Below are 19,988 nucleotides of genomic sequence, written 5' to 3'. Positions count from 1 at the left end.
GAAAATCTAGACTCACAGGAGATCGACCATAAGGTGACCGAGGCAGCAATAGACCCTTGGAGACAGGTCGGCCGAAGGACGATGTATTGAATCGCGACGCAATTTGTGTGTTCCATCGTCATTAACAGGCTCTGAACGTAACAATTAACTGTCAGTTTTGCGTTGGATTCGAAAATCTAGACTCACAGGAGATCGACCTTAAGGTGCCCGAGGCAGCAATAGACCCTTGGAGACAGGTCGGCCGGAGGACGATGTATTGAATCGCGACGCGATTTGTGTGTTCCATCGTCATTAACCGGCTCTGAACGTTACAATTAACTGTCAGTTTTGCGTCGGATTCGAAAATCTAGACTCACAGGAGATCGACCATAAGGTGCCCGAGGCAGCAATAGACCCTTGGAGACAGGTCGGCCGGAGGACGACGTATTGAATCGCGACGCGATTTGTGTGTTCCATCGTCATTAACAGGCGCTGAACGTTACAATTAACCGTCAGTTTTGCGTCGGATTCGAAAATCTAGACTCACAGGAGATCGACCTTAAGGTGCCCGAGGCAGCAATAGACCCTTGGAGACAAGTCGGCTGGAGGATGATGTATTGAATCGCGACGGGATTTGTGTGTTCCATCGTCATTAACAGGTTCTGAACGTTACAATTAACTGTCAGTTTTGCGTCGGATTCGAAAATCTAGACTCACAGGAGATCGACCATAAGGTGACCGAGGAAGCAATAGACCCTTGGAGACAGGTCGGCCGGAGGACGATGTATTGAATCGCGACGCAAATTGTGTGTTCCATCGTCATTAAGAGGCTCTGAACGTTACAATTAACTGTCAGTTTTGCGTCGGATTCGAAAATCTAGACTCACAGGAGAACGACCATAAGGTGCCCGAGGCAGCACTAGACCCTTGGAGACAAGTCGGCTGGAGGACGATGTATTGAATCGCGACGCGATTTGTGTGTTCCATCGTCATTAACAGACAGTGAACGTTACAATTAACTGTCAGTTTTGCGTCGGATTCGAAAATCTAGACTCACAGGAGATCGACCATAAGGTGACCGAGGCAGCAATAGACCCTTGGAGACAGGTTGGCCGAAGGACGATGTATTGAATCGCGACGCAATTTGTGTGTTCCATCGTCATTAACAGGCTCTGAACGTTACAATTAACTGTCAATTTTGCGTCGGATTCGGAAGTCTAGACTCACAGGAGAACGACCATAAGGTGCCCGAGGCAGCAATAGACCCTTGGAGACAGGTCGGCCGGAGGACGATGTATTGAATCGCGACGCAATTTGTGTGTTCCATCGTCATGAACAGGCTCTGAACGTTACAATTAACTGTCAGTTTTGCGTCGGATTCGAAAATCTAGACTCACAGGAGATCGACCATAAGGTGCCCGAGGCAGCAATAGACCCTTGGAGACAGGTCGGCCGGAGGACGATGTATTGAATCGCGACGCGATTTGTGTGTTCCATCGTCATTAACAGGCGCTGAACGTAACAATTAACTGTCAGTTTTGCGTTGGATTCGAAAATCTAGACTCACAGGAGATCGACCTTAAGGTGCCCGAGGCAGCAATAGACCCTTGGAGACAGGTCGGCCGGAGGACGATGTATTGAATCGCGACGCGATTTGTGTGTTCCATCGTCATTAACAGGCTCTGAACGTTACAATTAACTGTCAGTTTTGCGTCGGATTCGAAAATCTAGACTCACAGGAGATCGACCATAAGGTGCCCGAGGCAGCAATAGACCCTTGGAGACAGGTCGGCCGGAGGACGATGTATTGAATCGCGACGCGATTTGTGTGTTCCATCGTCATTAACAGGCTCTGAACCTTACAATTAACTGTCAGTTTTGCGTCGGATTCGAAAATCTAGACTCACAGGAGATCGACCATAAGGTGCCCGAGGCTGCAACAGACCCTTGGAGACAGGTCGGCCGGAGGACGATGTATTGAATCGCGACGCGATTTGTGTGTTCCATCGTCATTAACAGGGTCTGAAAGTTACAATTAACTGACATTTTTGCGTCGGATTCGAAAATCTAGACTCACAGGAGATCGACCATAAGGTGCCCGAGGCAGCAATAGACCCTTGGAGACAGGTCGGCCGGAGGACGATGTATTGATCGCGACGCAATTTGTGTGTTCCATTGTCATTAAGAGGCTCTGAACCTTCCAATTAACTGTCAGTTTTGCGTCGGATTCGAAAATCTAGACTCACAGAAGAACGAAAATAAGGTGCCCGAGGCAGCAATAGACCCTTGGAACAGGTCGGCCGGAGGACGATGTATTGAATCGCGACGCAATTTGTGTGTTCCATCGTCATTAACAGGCTCTGAACGTTACAATTAACTTTCAGTTTTAAGTCGGATTCGAAAATCTAGACTCACAGGAGATCGACCATAAGGTGCCCGAGGCAGCAATAGACCCTTGGAGACAGATCGGCCGGAGGATGATGTATTCAATCGCGACGCAATTTGTGTGTTCCATCGTCATTAACAGGCTCTGAACCTTACAATTAACTGTCAGTTTTGCGTCGGATTCGAAAATCTAAACTCACAGGAGATCGACCATAAGGTGCCCGAGGCAGCAATAGACCCTTGGAGACGGGTCAGCCGGAGGACGATGTATTGAATGGCGACGCGATTTGTGTGTTCCATCGACATTAACAGGCTCTGAACGTTACAATTAACTGTCAGTTTTGCGTCGGATTCGAAAATCTAGACTCACAGGAGATCCACCATAAGGTGCCCGAGGCAGCAATAGACCCATGGAGACAGGTCGGCCGGAGGACGATGTATTGAATCGCGACGTGATTTGTGTGTTCCATCGTCATTAAGAGGCTCTGAACGTTACAATTAACTGTCAGTTTTGCGTCGGATTCGAAAATCTAGACTCACAGGAGATTGACCATAAGGTGCCCGAGGCAGCAATAGACCCTTGGAGACAGGTCGGCCGGAGGACGATGTATTGAATCGCGACGCAATTTGTGTGTTCCATCGTCATTAAGAGGCTCTGAACGTTACAATTAACTGTCAGTTTTGCGTCGGATTCGAAAATCTAGACTCACAGGAGAACGACCATAAGGTACCCGAGGCAGCACTAGACCCTTGGAGACAAGTCGGCTGGAGGACGATGTATTGAATCGCGACGCAATTTGTGTGTTCCATCTTCATTAACAGACAGTGAACGTTACAATTAACTGTCAGTTTTGCGTCGGATTCGAAAATCTAGACTCACAGGAGATCGACCATAAGGTGACCGAGGCAGCAATAGACCCTTGGAGACAGGTCGGCCGAAGGACGATGTATTGAATCGCGACGCAATTTGTGTGTTCCATCGTCATTAACAGGCTCTGAACGTAACAATTAACTTTCAGTTTTGCGTTGGATTCGAAAATCTAGACTCACAGGAGATCGACCTTAAGGTGCCCGAGGCAGCAATAGACCCTTGGAGACAGGTCGGCCGGAGGACGATGTATTGAATCGCGACGCGATTTGTGTGTTCCATCGTCATTAACCGGCTCTGAACGTTACAATTAACTGTCAGTTTTGCGTCGGATTCGAAAATCTAGACTCACAGGAGATCGACCATAAGGTGCCCGAGGCAGCAATAGACCCTTGGAGACAGGTCGGCCGGAGGACGATGTATTGAATCGCGACGCGATTTGTGTGTTCCATCGTCATTAACAGGCGCTGAACGTTACAATTAACTGTCAGTTTTGCGTCGGATTCGAAAATCTAGACTCACAGGAGATCGACCTTAAGGTGCCCGAGGCAGCAATAGACCCTTGGAGACAAGTCGGCTGGAGGATGATGTATTGAATCGCGACGGGATTTGTGTGTTCCATCGTCATTAACAGGTTCTGAACGTTACAATTAACTGTCAGTTTTGCGTCGGATTCGAAAATCTAGACTCACAGGAGATCGACCATAAGGTGACCGAGGCAGCAATAGACCCTTGGAGACAGGTCGGCCGGAGGACGATGTATTGAATCGCGACGCAAATTGTGTGTTCCATCGTCATTAAGAGGCTCTGAACGTTACAATTAACTGTCAGTTTTGCGTCGGATTCGAAAATCTAGACTCACAGGAGAACGACCATAAGGTGCCCGAGGCAGCACTAGACCCTTGGAGACAAGTCGGCTGGAGGACGATGTATTGAATCGCGACGCGATTTGTGTGTTCCATCGTCATTAACAGACAGTGAACGTTACAATTAACTGTCAGTTTTGCGTCGGATTCGAAAATCTAGACTCACAGGAGATCGACCATAAGGTGACCGAGGCAGCAATAGACCCTTGGAGACAGGTCGGCCGAAGGACGATGTATTGAATCGCGACGCAATTTGTGTGTTCCATCGTCATTAACAGGCTCTGAACGTTACAATTAACTGTCAATTTTGCGTCGGATTCGGAAGTCTAGACTCACAGGAGAACGACCATAACGTGCCCGAGGCAGCAATAGACCCTTGGAGACAGGTCGGCCGGAGGACGATGTATTGAATCGCGACGCAATTTGTGTGTTCCATCGTCATGAACAGGCTCTGAACGTTACAATTAACTGTCAGTTTTGCGTCGGATTCGAAAATCTAGACTCACAGGAGATCGACCATAAGGTGCCCGAGGCAGCAATAGACCCTTGGAGACAGGTCGGCCGGAGGACGATGTATTGAATCGCGACGCGATTTGTGTGTTCCATCGTCATTAACAGGCTCTGAACCTTACAATTAACTGTCAGTTTTGCGTCGGATTCGAAAATCTAGACTCACAGGAGATCGACCATAAGGTGCCCGAGGCTGCAACAGACCCTTGGAGACAGGTCGGCCGGAGGACGATGTATTGAATCGCGACGCGATTTGTGTGTTCCATCGTCATTAACAGGGTCTGAAAGTTACAATTAACTGACATTTTTGCGTCGGATTCGAAAATCTAGACTCACAGGAGATCGACCATAAGGTGCCCGAGGCAGCAATAGACCCTTGGAGACAGGTCGGCCGGAGGACGATGTATTGAATCGCGACGCAATTTGTGTGTTCCATTGTCATTAAGAGGCTCTGAACCTTCCAATTAACTGTCAGTTTTGCGTCGGATTCGAAAATCTAGACTCACAGAAGAACGAAAATAAGGTGCCCGAGGCAGCAATAGACCCTTGGAACAGGTCGGCCGGAGGACGATGTATTGAATCGCGACGCAATTTGTGTGTTCCATCGTCATTAACAGGCTCTGAACCTTACAATTAACTGTCAGTTTTGCGTCGGATTCGAAAATCTAAACTCACAGGAGATCGACCATAAGGTGCCCGAGGCAGCAATAGACCCTTGGAGACGGGTCAGCCGGAGGACGATGTATTGAATGGCGACGCGATTTGTGTGTTCCATCGTCATTAACAGGCTCTGAACGTTACAATTAACTGTCAGTTTTGCGTCGGATTCGAAAATCTAGACTCACAGGAGAACGACCATAAGGTACCCGAGGCAGCACTAGACCCTTGGAGACAAGTCGGCTGGAGGACGATGTATTGAATCGCGACGTGATTTGTGTGTTCCATCGTCATTAAGAGGCTCTGAACGTTACAATTAACTGTCAGTTTTGCGTCGGATTCGAAAATCTAGACTCACAGGAGATTGACCATAAGGTGCCCGAGGCAGCAATAGACCCTTGGAGACAGGTCGGCCGGAGGACGATGTATTGAATCGCGACGCAATTTGTGTGTTCCATCGTCATTAATAGGCTCTGAACGTTACAATTAACTGTCAGTTTTGCGTCGGATTCGAAAATCTAGACTCACAGGAGAACGACCATAAGGTACCCGAGGCAGCACTAGACCCTTGGAGACAAGTCGGCTGGAGGACGATGTATTGAATCGCGACGCAATTTGTGTGTTCCATCGTCATTAACAGACAGTGAACGTTACAATTAACTGTCAGTTTTGCGTCGGATTCGAAAATCTAGACTCACAGGAGATCGACCATAAGGTGACCGAGGCAGCAATAGACCCTTGGAGACAGGTCGGCCGAAGGACGATGTATTGAATCGCGACGCAATTTGTGTGTTCCATCGTCATTAACAGGCTCTGAACGTAACAATTAACTTTCAGTTTTGCGTTGGATTCGAAAATCTAGACTCACAGGAGATCGACCTTAAGGTGCCCGAGGCAGCAATAGACCCTTGGAGACAGGTCGGCCGGAGGACGATGTATTGAATCGCGACGCGATTTGTGTGTTCCATCGTCATTAACCGGCTCTGAACGTTACAATTAACTGTCAGTTTTGCGTCGGATTCGAAAATCTAGACTCACAGGAGATCGACCATAAGGTGCCCGAGGCAGCAATAGACCCTTGGAGACAGGTCGGCCGGAGGACGATGTATTGAATCGCGACGCGATTTGTGTGTTCCATCGTCATTAACAGGCGCTGAACGTTACAATTAACTGTCAGTTTTGCGTCGGATTCGAAAATCTAGACTCACAGGAGATCGACCTTAAGGTGCCCGAGGCAGCAATAGACCCTTGGAGACAAGTCGGCTGGAGGATGATGTATTGAATCGCGACGGGATTTGTGTGTTCCATCGTCATTAACAGGTTCTGAACGTTACAATTAACTGTCAGTTTTGCGTCGGATTCGAAAATCTAGACTCACAGGAGATCGACCATAAGGTGACCGAGGCAGCAATAGACCCTTGGAGACAGGTCGGCCGGAGGACGATGTATTGAATCGCGACGCAAATTGTGTGTTCCATCGTCATTAAGAGGCTCTGAACGTTACAATTAACTGTCAGTTTTGCGTCGGATTCGAAAATCTAGACTCACAGGAGAACGACCATAAGGTGCCCGAGGCAGCACTAGACCCTTGGAGACAAGTCGGCTGGAGGACGATGTATTGAATCGCGACGCGATTTGTGTGTTCCATCGTCATTAACAGACAGTGAACGTTACAATTAACTGTCAGTTTTGCGTCGGATTCGAAAATCTAGACTCACAGGAGATCGACCATAAGGTGACCGAGGCAGCAATAGACCCTTGGAGACAGGTCGGCCGAAGGACGATGTATTGAATCGCGACGCAATTTGTGTGTTCCATCGTCATTAACAGGCTCTGAACGTTACAATTAACTGTCAATTTTGCGTCGGATTCGGAAGTCTAGACTCACAGGAGAACGACCATAACGTGCCCGAGGCAGCAATAGACCCTTGGAGACAGGTCGGCCGGAGGACGATGTATTGAATCGCGACGCAATTTGTGTGTTCCATCGTCATGAACAGGCTCTGAACGTTACAATTAACTGTCAGTTTTGCGTCGGATTCGAAAATCTAGACTCACAGGAGATCGACCATAAGGTGCCCGAGGCAGCAATAGACCCTTGGAGACAGGTCGGCCGGAGGACGATGTATTGAATCGCGACGCGATTTGTGTGTTCCATCGTCATTAACAGGCTCTGAACGTTACAATTAACTGTCAGTTTTGCGTTGGATTCGAAAATCTAGACTCACAGGAGATCGACCTTAAGGTGCCCGAGGCAGCAATAGACCCTTGGAGACAGGTCGGCCGGAGGACGATGTATTGAATCGCGACGCGATTTGTGTGTTCCATCGTCATTAACCGGCTCTGAACGTTACAATTAACTGTCAGTTTTGCGTCGGATTCGAAAATCTAGACTCACAGGAGATCGACCATAAGGTGCCCGAGGCAGCAATAGACCCTTGGAGACAGGTCGGCCGGAGGACGATGTATTGAATCGCGACGCGATTTGTGTGTTCCATCGTCATTAACAGGCGCTGAACGTTACAATTAACTGTCAGTTTTGCGTCGGATTCGAAAATCTAGACTCACAGGAGATCGACCTTAAGGTGCCCGAGGCAGCAATAGACCCTTGGAGACAGGTTGGCCGGAGGACGATGTATTGTATCGCGACGCAAATTGTGTGTTCCATCGTCATTAACAGGCTCTGAACGTTACAATTAACTGTCAGTTTTGCGTCGGATTCGAAAATCTAGACTCACAGGAGAACGACCATAAGGTGCCCGAGACAGCACTAGACCCTTGGAGACAAGTCGGCTGGAGGACGATCTATTGAATCGCGACGCAATTTGTGTTCCATCGTCATGAACAGGCTCTGAACGTTACAATTAACTGTCAGTTTTGGGTCGGATTCGAAAATCTAGACTCACAGGAGATCGACCATAAGGTGCCCGAGGCAGCAATAGACCCTTGGAGACAGGTCGGCCGGAGGACGATGTATTGAATCGCGACGCGATTTGTGTGTTCCATCGTCATTAACAGGCGCTGAACGTTACAATTAACTGTCAGTTTTGCGTCGGATTCGAAAATCTAGACTCACAGGAGATCGACCTTAAGGTCCCCGAGGCAGCAATAAACCCTTGGAGAGAGGTCGGCCGGAGAACGATGTATTGAATCGCGACGCAATTTGTGTGTTCCATCGTCATTAACAGGCTCTGAACGTCACAATTAACTGTCAGTTTTGCATCGGATTCGAAAATCTAGACTCACAGGAGATCGACCATAAGGTGCCCGAGGCAGCAATAGACCCTTGGAGACAGGTCGGCCGGAGGACGATGTATTGAATCGCGACGCGATTTGTGTGTTCCATCGTCATTAACAGGCTCTGAACCTTACAATTAACTGTGAGTTTTGCGTCGGATTCGGAAATCTAGACTCACAGAACAACGACCGTAAGGTGCCCGAGGCAGCACTAGACCCTTGGAGACAAGTCGGCTGGAGGACGATGTATTGAATCGCGACGCGATTTGTGTGTTCCATCGTCATTAACAGGCTCTGAACGTTACAATTAACTGTCAGTTTTGCGTCGGATTCGAAAATCTAGACTCACAGGAGATCGACCATAAGGTGCCCGAGGCTGCAACAGACCCTTGGAGACAGGTCGGCCGGAGGACGATGTATTGAATCGCGACGCGATTTGTGTGTTCCATCGTCATTAACAGGGTCTGAACGTTACAATTAACTGACATTTTTGCGTCGGATTCGAAAATCTAGACTCAAAGGAGATCGACCATAAGGTGCCCGAGGCAGCAATAGACCCTTGGAGACAGGTCGGCCGGAGGACGATGTATTGAATCGCGACGCAATTTGTGTGTTCCATTGTCATTAAGAGGCTCTGAACCTTACAATTAACTGTCAGTTTTGCGTCGGATTCGAAAATCTAGACTCACAGAAGAACGACCATAAGGTGCCCGAGGCAGCACTAGACCCTTGGAGACAAGTCGGCTGGAGGACGATGTATTGAATCGCGACGCAATTTGTGTGTTCCATCGTCATTAACAGGCTCTGAACGTTACAATTAACTGTCAGTTTTGCGCCGGATTCGAAAGTCTAGACTCACAGGAGAACGACCATAAGGTGGCAGAGGCAGCAATAGACCCTTGGAGACAGGTCGGCCGGAGGACGATCTATTGAATCGCGACGCAATTTGTGTTCCATCGTCATGAACAGGCTCTGAACGTTACAATTAACTGTCAGTTTTGGGTCGGATTCGAAAATCTAGACTCACAGGAGATCGACCATAAGGTGCCCGAGGCAGCAATAGACCCTTGGAGACAGGTCGGCCGGAGGACGATGTATTGAATCGCGACGCGATTTGTGTGTTCCATCGTCATTAACAGGCGCTGAACGTTACAATTAACTGTCAGTTTTGCGTCGGATTCGAAAATCTAGACTCACAGGAGATCGACCTTAAGGTGCCCGAGGCTGCAATAGACCCTTGGAGACAGGTCGGCCGGAGAACGATGTATTGAATCGCGACGCAATTTGTGTGTTCCATCGTCATTAACAGGCTCTGAACGTTACAATTAACTGTCAGTTTTGCGTCGGATTCGAAAATCTAGACTCACAGGAGATCGACCATAAGGTGCCCGAGGCAGCAATAGACCCTTGGCGACAGGTCGGCCGGAGGACGATGTATTGAATCGCGACGCGATTTGTGTGTTCCATCGTCATTAACAGGCTCTGAACCTTACAATTAACTGTCAGTTTTTCGTCGGATTCGAAAATCTAGACTCACAGAACAACGACCGTAAGGTGCCCGAGGCAGCACTAGACCCTTGGAGACAAGTCGCCTGGAGGACGATGTATTGAATCGTGACGCGATTTGTGTGTTCCATCGTCATTAACAGGCTCTGAACGTTACAATTAACTGTCAGTTTTGCGTCGGATTCGAAAATCTAGACTCACAGGAGATCGACCATAAGGTGCCCGAGGCTGCAACAGACCCTTGGAGACAGGTCGGCCGGAGGACGATGTATTGAACCGCGACGCAATTTGTGTGTTCCATCGTCATTAACAGGGTCTGAACGTTACAATTAACTGACATTTTTGCGTCGGATTCGAAAATCTAGACTCACAGGAGATCGACCATAAGGTGCCCGAGGCAGCAATAGACCCTTGGAGACAGGTCGGCCGGAGGACGATGTATTGAATCGCGACGCAATTTGTGTGTTCCATTGTCATTAAGAGGCTCTGAACCTTACAATTAACTGTCAGTTTTGCGTCGGATTCGAAAATCTAGACTCACAGAAGAACGACCATAAGGTGCCCGAGGCAGGACTAGACCCTTGGCGACAATCCGGCTGGAGGACGATGTATTGAATCGCGACGCGATTTGTGTGTTCCATCGTCATTAACAGGCGCTGAACGTTACAATTAACTGTCAGTTTTGCGTCGGATTCGAAAATCTAGACTCACAGGAGAACGACCATAAGGTGCCCGAGGCAGCAATAGACCCTTGGAGACAGGTCGGCCGGAGGACGATGTATTGAATCGCGACGCGATTTCTGTGTTCCATCGTCATTAACAGGCTCTGAACGTTACAATTAACTGTCAGTTTTGCGTCGGATTCGAAAATCTAGACTCACAGGAGATCGACCATAAGGTGCCCGAGGCAGCAATAGACCCTTGGAGACAGGTCGGCCGGAGGACGATGTATTGAATCGCGACGCAATTTGTGTGTTCCATCGTCATGAACAGGCTCTGAACGTTACAATTAACTGTAAGTTTTGCGTCGGATTCGAAAATCTAGACTCACAGAAGAACGACCATAAGGTGTCCGAGGCAGCACTAGACCCTTGGAGACAAGTCGGCTGGAGGACGATGTATTGAATCGCGACGCAATTTGTGTTCCATCGTCATGAACAGGCTCTGAACGTTACAATTAACTGTCAGTTTTGCGTCGGATTCGAAAATCTAGACTCACAGGAGATCGACCATAAGGTGCCCGAGGCCTCAATAGACCCTTGGAGACAGGTCGGCCGGAGGACGATGTATTGAATCGCGACGCGATTTGTGTGTTTCATCGTCATTAACAGACGCTGAACGTTACAATTAACTGTCAGTTTTGCGTCGGATTCGAAAATCTAGACTCGCAGGAGATCGACCTTAAGGTGCCCGAGGCAGCAATAGACCCTTGGAGACAGGTCGGCCGGAGAACGATGTATTGAATCGCGACGCAATTTGTGTGTTCCATCGTCATTAACAGGCTCTGAACGTTACAATTAACTGTCAGTTTTGCGTCGGATTCGAAAATCTAGACTCACAGGAGATCGACCATAAGGTGCCCGAGGCAGCAATAGACCCTTGGAGACAGGTCGGCTGGAGGACGATGTATTGAATCGCGACGCAATTTGTATCTTCCACCGTCATTAACAGGCTCTGAACCTTACAATTAACTGTCAGTTTTGCGTCGGATTCGAAAATCTAGACTCACAGGAGAACGACCATAAGGTGCCCGAGGCAGCACTAGACCCTTGGAGACAAGTCGGCTGGAGGATGATGTATTGAATTGCGACGTGATTTGTGTGTTCCATCGTCATTAACAGGCTCTGAACGTTACAATTAACTGTCAGTTTTGCGTCGGATTCGAAAATCTAGACTCACAGGAGATCGACCATAAGGTGCCCGAGACAGCAATCGACCCTTGGAGACAGGTCGCCCGGAGGACGATGTATTGAACCGCGACGCAATTTGTGTGTTACATCGTCATTAACAGGCTCTGAACCTTACAACTAACTGTCAGTTTTGCGTCGAATTCGAAAATCTAGACTCACAGGAGATCGACCATAAGGTGCCCGAGGCAGCAACAGACCCTTGGAGACAGGTCGGCCGGAGGACGATGTATTGAATCGCGACGGGATTTGTGTGTTCCATCGTCATTAACAGGCGCTGAACGTTACAATTAACTGTCAGTTTTGCGTCGGATTCGAAAATCTAGACTCACAGGAGAACGACCATAAGGTGTCCGAGGCAGCACTAGACCCTTGGAGACAGGTCGGCCGGAGGACGATGTATTGAATCGCGGCGCGATTTGTGTGTTCCATCGTCATTAACAGGCCCTGAACGTTACAATTAACCGTCAGTTTTGCGTCGGATTCGAAAATCTAGACTCACAGGAGATCTACCATAAGGTGCCCGAGGCAGCAATAGACCCTTGGAGACAGGTCGGCCGGAGGACGATGTATTGAATCGCGACGCGATTTGTGTGTTCCATTGTCATTAAGATGCTCTGAACCTTACAATTAACTGTCAGTTTTGCGTCGGATTCGAAAATCTAGACTTACAGGAGAACGACCATAAGGTGTCCGAGGCAGCACTAGACCCTTGGAGACAAGTCGGCTCGAGGACGATCTATTGAATCGCGACGCAATTTGTGTGTTCCATCGTCATTAAGAGGCTCTGAACGTTACAATTAACTGTCAGTTTTGCGTCGGATTCGAAAAACTAGACTCACAGGTGAACGACCATAAGGTGCCCGAGGCAGCAATAGACCCTTGGAAACTAGGCGGCTGGAGGACGATGTATCGTATCGCGACGCAATTTGTGTGTTCCATTGTCATTAACAGGCTTTGAACGTTACAAGTAACTGTCAGTTTTTTGTCGGATTCGAAAAACTAGACTCACAGGAGAACGACCATAAGGTGCCCGAGGCAGCAATAGACCCTTGGAGACAAGTCGGCTGGAGGACGATGTATTGAATCGCGACGCGATTTGTGTGTTCCATCGTCATTAACAGGCTCTGAACGTTACAATTAACTGTCAGTTCTGCGTCGGATTCGAAAATCTAGACTCACAGGAGAACGACCATAAGGTGTCCGAGGCAGCACTAGACCCTTGGAGACAGGTCGGCCGGAGGACGATGTATTGAACCGCGACGCAATTTGTGTGTTCCATTGTCATTAAGAGGCTCTGAAACTTACAATTAACTGTCAGTTTTGCGTCGGATTCGAAAATCTAGACTCACAGGACAACGACCATAAGGTGTCCGAGGCAGCACTAGACCCTTGGAGACAAGTCGGCTGGAGGACGATGTATTGAATCGCGACGCAATTTGTGTGTTACATCGTCATTAACAGACTCTGAACGTTACAATTAACTGTCAGTTTGCGTCGGATTCGAAAATCTAGACTCACAGGAGATCGACCATAAGGTGCCCGAGGCAGCAATAGACCCTGGGGGACAGGTCGGCCGGAGGACGATGTAATGAATCGCGACGCAATTTGTGTGTTCCATCGTCATTAACAGGCTCTGAACGTTACAATTAACTGTCAGTTTTGCGTCGGATTCGAAAATCTAGACTCACAGGAGATCGACCATAAGGTGCCCGAGGCAGCAATAGACCCTGGGGGACAGGTCGGCCGGAGGACGATGTATTGAATCGCGACGCAGTTTGTGTGTTCCATCGTCATTAACAGGCTCTGAACGTTACAATTAACTGTCAGTTTTGCGTCGGATTCGAAAATCTAGACTCACAGGAGATCGACCATAAGGTGCCCGAGGCAGCAATAGACCCTTGGAGACAGGTCGGCTGGAGGACGATGTATTGAATCGCGACGCAATTTGTGTGTTCCATCGTCATTAACAGGCTCTGAACGTTACAATTAACTGTCAGTTTTGCGTCGGATTCGAAAATCTAGACTCACAGGAGATCGACCATAAGGTGCCCGAGGCAGCAATAGACCCTTGGAGACAGGTCGGCCGGAGGACGATGTATTGAATCGCGACGCAATTTGTGTGTTCCAGCGTCATTAACAGGCTCTGAACCTTACAATTAACTGTCAGTTTTGCGTCGGATTCGAAAATCTAGACTCACAGGAGATCGACCATAAGGTGCCCGAGGCAGCAATAGACCCTTGGAGACAGGTCGGCCGGAGGACGATGTATTGAATCGCGACGCGATTTGTGTGTTCCATCGTCATTAACAGGCTGTGAACGTTACAATTAACTGTCAGTTTTGCGTCGGATTCGAAAATCTAGACTCACAGGAGATCGACCATAAGGTGCCCGAGGCAGCAATTGACCCTTGGAGACAGGTCGGCCGGAGGACGATGTATTGAATCGCGACGCGATTTGTGTGTTCCATCGTCATTAACAGGCTATGAACGTTACAATTAACTGTCAGTTTTGCGTCGGATTCGAAAATCTAGACTCACAGGAGAACGACCATAAGGTGCCCGAGGCAGCACTAGACCCTTGGAGACAAGTCGGCTGGAGGACGATGTATTGAATCGCGACGCGATTTGTGTGTTCCATCGTCATTAACAGGCTCTGAACGTTACAATTAACTGTCAGTTTTTCGTCGGTTTCGAAAATCTAGACTCACAGGAGATCGACCATAAGGTGCCCGAGGCAGCAATAGACCCTTGGAGACAAGTCGGCCGGAGGACGATGTATTGAATCGCGACGCAATTTGTGTGTTCCATTGTCATTAAGAGGCTCTGAACCTTACAATTAACTGTCAGTTTTGCGTCGGATTCAAAAATCTAGACTCACAGAAGAACGACCATAAGGTGACCGAGGCAGCACTAGACCCTTGGTGACAAGTCGGCTGGAGGACGATGTATTGAATCGCGACGCGATTTGTGTGTTCCATCGTCATTAAGAGGCTCTGAACGTTACAATTAACTGTCAGTTTTGCGTCGGATTCGAAAATCTAGACTCACAGGAGATCGACCATAAGGTGCCCGTGGCAGCAATAGACCCTTGGAGGCAGGTCGGCCGGAGGACGATGTATTGAATCGCGACGCGATTTGTGTGTTCCATTGTCATTAAGAGGCTCTGAACCTTACAATTAACTGTCAGTTTTGCGTCGGATTCGAAAATCTAGACTCACAGGAGAACGACCATAAGGTGTCCGAGGCAGCACTAGACCCTTGGAGACAAGTCGGCTGGAGGACGATGTATTGAATCGCGACGCAATTTGTGTGTTCCATCGTCATTAACAGGCTCTGCACGTTACAATTAACTGCGTCGGATTCGAAAAACTAGACTCACAGGAGATCGACCATAAGGTGCCCGAGGCAGCAATAGACCCTTGGAGACAGGTCGGCTGGAGGACGATGTATTGAATCGCGACGCGATTTGTGTGTTCCATTGTCATTAAGAGGCTCTGAACCTTACAATTAACTGTAAGTTTTGCGTCGGATTCGAAAATCTAGACTCACAGGAGAACGACCATACGGTGTCCGAGGCAGCACTAGACCCTTGGAGACAAGTCGGCTGGAGGACGATGTATTGAATCGCGACGCAATTTGTGTGTTCCATCGTCATGAAGAGGCTCTGAACGTTACAATTAACTGTCAGTTTTACGTCGGATTCGAAAATCTACTCACAGGAGATCGACCATAAGGTGCCCGAGGCAGCAATAGACCCTTGGAGACAGGTCGGCCGGAGGACGACGTATTGAATCGCGACGCGATTTGTGTGTTCCATTGTCATTAAGAGGCTCTGAACCTTACAATTTACTGTAAGTTTTTCGTCGGATTCGAAAATCTAGCCTCACAGAAGAACGACCATCAGGTGCCCGTGGCAGCACTAGACCCTTGGAGACAAGTCGGCTGGAGGACGATGTATTGAATCGCGACGCAATTTGTGTGTTCCATCGTCATTAACAGGCTCTGAACGTTACAATTAACTGTCAGTTTTGCGTCGGATACGAAAATCTAGACTCACAGGAGGTCGACCATAAGGTGCCCGAGGCAGCAATAGACCCTTGGAGACAGGTCGGCCGGAGGACGATGTATTGAATCGCGACGCGATTTGTGTGTTCCATCGTCATTAACAGGCTCTGAACCTTACAATTAACTGTCAGTTTTGTGTCGGATTCGAAAAACTAGACTCCTAGGAGAACGACCATAAGGTGCCCGAGGCAGCAATAGACCCTTGGAGACAGGTCGGCTGGAGGACGATGTATTGAATCGCGACGCAATTTGTGTGTTCCATCGTCATTAAGAGGCTCTGAACCTTTCAATTAACTGTCAGTTTTGCGTCAGATTCAAAAATCTAGACTCACAGCAGAATGACCATAAGGTGACCGAGGCAGCAATAGACCCTTGGAGACAAGGCGGCTGGAGGACATGTACTGAATCGCGACGCAATTTGTGTATTCCATAGTCATTAACAGGATCTGAACGTTACAATCTAGACTCACAGGAGATCGACCATAAGGTGCCCGAGGCAGTAATAGACCCTTGGAGACAGGTCGGCCGGAGGACGATGTTATGAATCGCGACGCAATTTGTGTGTTCCATTGTCATTAAGAGGCTCTGAACCTTTCAATTAACTGTCAGTTTTGCGTCAGATTAAAAAATCTAGACTCACAGCAGAACGACCATAAGGTGCCCGAGGCAACACTAGACCCTTGGAGACAAGTCGGCTGGAGGACGATGTATTGAATCGCGACGCGATTTGTATGTTCCATCGTCATTAACAGGCTCTGAACGTTACAATTAACTGTCAGTTATGCGTCGTATTCGGAAAACTAAACTCACAGCAGAACGACCATAAGGTGCCCGAGTCAGCAATAGACCCTTGGAGACAGGTCGGCTGTCGGACGATGTATTGAATCTCGACGCAATTTGTGTGTTCCTACGTCATTAAGAGGCTCTGAACGTTACAATTCACTGTCAGTTTTGCGTCGGATTCGAAAATCTAGACTCACAGGAGAACGACCATAAGGTGCCCGAGGCAGCACTAGACCCCTGGAGACAAGTCGGCTGGAGGACGATGTATTGAATCGCGACGCAGTTTGTGTGTTCCATCGTCATTTACAGGCCTGGAGGACGATGTATTGAATCGCGACGCAATTTGTGTGTTACATCGTCATTAACAGGCTCTGAACCTTACAATTAACTGTCAGTTTTGCGTCGGATTCGAAAATCTAGACTCACAGGAGGTCGACCATAAGGTGCCCGAGGCAGCAACAGACCCTTGGAGACAGGTCGGCCGGAGGACGATGTATTGAATCGCGACGCGATTTGTGTGTTCCATCGTCATTAAGAGGCTCTGAACCTCTCAATTAACTGTCAGTTTTGCGTCAGATTCAAAAATCTAGACTCACAGCAGAACGACCATAAGGTGACCGAGGCAGCAATAGACCCTTGGAGACAAGGCGGCTGGAGGACATGTACTGAATCGCGACGCAATTTGTGTGTTCCATAGTCATTAACAGGCTCTGAACGTTACAATTAACTGTCACTTTTGCGTCGGATTTGAAAAACTAGACTCACAGGAGAACGACCATAAGGTGCCCGAGGCAGCAATAGACCCTTGGAGACAGGTCGGCTGGAGGACGATGTATTGAATCGCGACGCAATTTGTGTGTTCCATCGTCATTAAGAGGCTCTGAACCTTTCAATTAACTGTCAGTTTTGCGTCAGATTCAAAAATCTAGACTCACAGCAGAGCGACCATAAGGTGACCGAGGCAGCAATAGACCCTTGGAGACAAGGCGGCTGGAGGACATGTATTGAATCGCGACGCAATTTGTGTGTTCCATAGTCATTAACAGGCTCTGAACGTTACAATTAACTGTCAGTTTTGCGTCGGATTCGAAAATCTAGACTCACAGCACAGCGACCGTAAGGTGCCCGAGGCAGCAATAGACACTTGGAGACAAGTCGGCTGGAGGACGATGTATTGAATCGCAGCGCAATTGTGTGTTCCATCGTCATTAAGAGGCTCTCAATGTTACAATTAACTGTCAGTTTTGTGCCGGATTCGAAAAACTACACTCCTAGGTGAACGACCAAGAGGTGCCCGGGGCAGCAATAGTACCTCGGCGACAAGTGGGCTGGAGGACGATGTATTGAATCGCGACGCAGTTTGTGTGTTCCATCGTCATTTACAGGCCTGGAGGACGATGTATTGAATCGCGACGCAATTTGTGTGTTCCATCGTCATTAAGAGGCTCAGAACGTTACAATTAACTGTCAGTTATGCGTCGTATTCGAAAAACTAGACTCACAGCAGAGCGACCATAAGGTGCCCGAGGCAGCAATAGACCTTTGGAGACAGGTCGGCTGTCGGACGATGTATTGATTCGCGACGCAATTTGTGTGTCCATCGTCATTAAGAGGCTCTGAACGTTACAATTAACTGTCACTTTTGCTTCTGCTTCGAAAAACTAGACTCACAGGAGAACGACCATAGGGTGCCCGAGGCAGCAATAGACCCTTTGAGACAGGTCGGCTGGAGGACGATGTATTGAATCGCGACGCGATTTGTATGTTCCATCGTCATTAACAGCCTCTGAACGTTACAATTAACTGTCAGTTATGCGTCGTATTCGGAAAACTAAACTCACAGCAGAACGACCATAAGGTGCCCGAGTCAGCAATAGACCCTTGGAGACAGGTCGGCTGTCGGACGATGTTTTGAATCTCGACGCAATTTGTGTGTTCCATAGTCATTAACAGGCTTTGAACGTTACAAGTAACAGTCAGTTTTTTGTCGGATTCGAAAAACTAGACTCACAGGAGAACGACCATAAGGTGCCCGAGGCAGCAATAGACCCTTGGAGACAAGTCGGCTGGAGGACGATGTATTGAATCGCGACGCGATTTGTGTGTTCCATCGTCATTAACAGGCTCTGAACGTTACAATTAACTGTCAGTTTTGCGTCGGATTCGAAAATCTAGACTCACAGGAGAACGACCATAAGGTGTCCGAGGCAGCACTAGACCCTTGGAGACAGGTCGGCCGGAGGACGATGTATTGAATCGCGACGCAATTTGTGTGTTCCATTGTCATTAAGAGGCTCTGAAACTTACAACTAACTGTCAGTTTTGCGTCGAATTCGAAAATCTAGACTCACAGGAGATCGACCATAAGGTGCCCGAGGCAGCAACAGACCCTTGGAGACAGGTCGGCCGGAGGACGATGTATTGAATCGCGACGGGATTTGTGTGTTCCATCGTCATTAACAGGCGCTGAACGTTACAATTAACTGTCAGTTTTGCGTCGGATTCGAAAATCTAGACTCACAGGAGAACGACCATAAGGTGTCCGAGGCAGCACTAGACCCTTGGAGACAGGTCGGCCGGAGGACGATGTATTGAATCGCGGCGCGATTTGTGTGTTCCATCGTCATTAACAGGCCCTGAACGTTACAATTAACCGTCAGTTTTGCGTCGGATTCGAAAATCTAGACTCACAGGAGATCTACCATAAGGTGCCCGAGGCAGCAATAGACCCTTGGAGACAGGTCGGCCGGAGGACGATGTATTGAATCGCGACGCGATTTGTGTGTTCCATTGTCATTAAGATGCTCTGAACCTTACAATTAACTGTCAGTTTTGCGTCGGATTCGAAAATCTAGACTTACAGGAGAACGACCATAAGGTGTCCGAGGCAGCACTAGACCCTTGGAGACAAGTCGGCTCGAGGACGATGTATTGAATCGCGACGCAATTTGTGTGTTCCATCGTCATTAAGAGGCTCTGAACGTTACAATTAACTGTCAGTTTTGCGTCGGATTCGAAAAACTAGACTCACAGGTGAACGACCATAAGGTGCCCGAGGCAGCAATAGACCCTTGGAAACTAGGCGGCTGGAGGACGATGTATCGTATCGCGACGCAATTTGTGTGTTCCATTGTCATTAACAGGCTTTGAACGTTACAAGTAACTGTCAGTTTTTTGTCGGATTCGAAAAACTAGACTCACAGGAGATCGACCATAAGGTGC

This window comes from Schistocerca nitens, unplaced genomic scaffold (assembly GCF_023898315.1).
Source record: "Schistocerca nitens isolate TAMUIC-IGC-003100 unplaced genomic scaffold, iqSchNite1.1 HiC_scaffold_363, whole genome shotgun sequence".
NCBI classification, from domain to species: domain Eukaryota; kingdom Metazoa; phylum Arthropoda; class Insecta; order Orthoptera; family Acrididae; genus Schistocerca; species Schistocerca nitens.
This window is presented reverse-complemented; position numbering follows the sequence as displayed.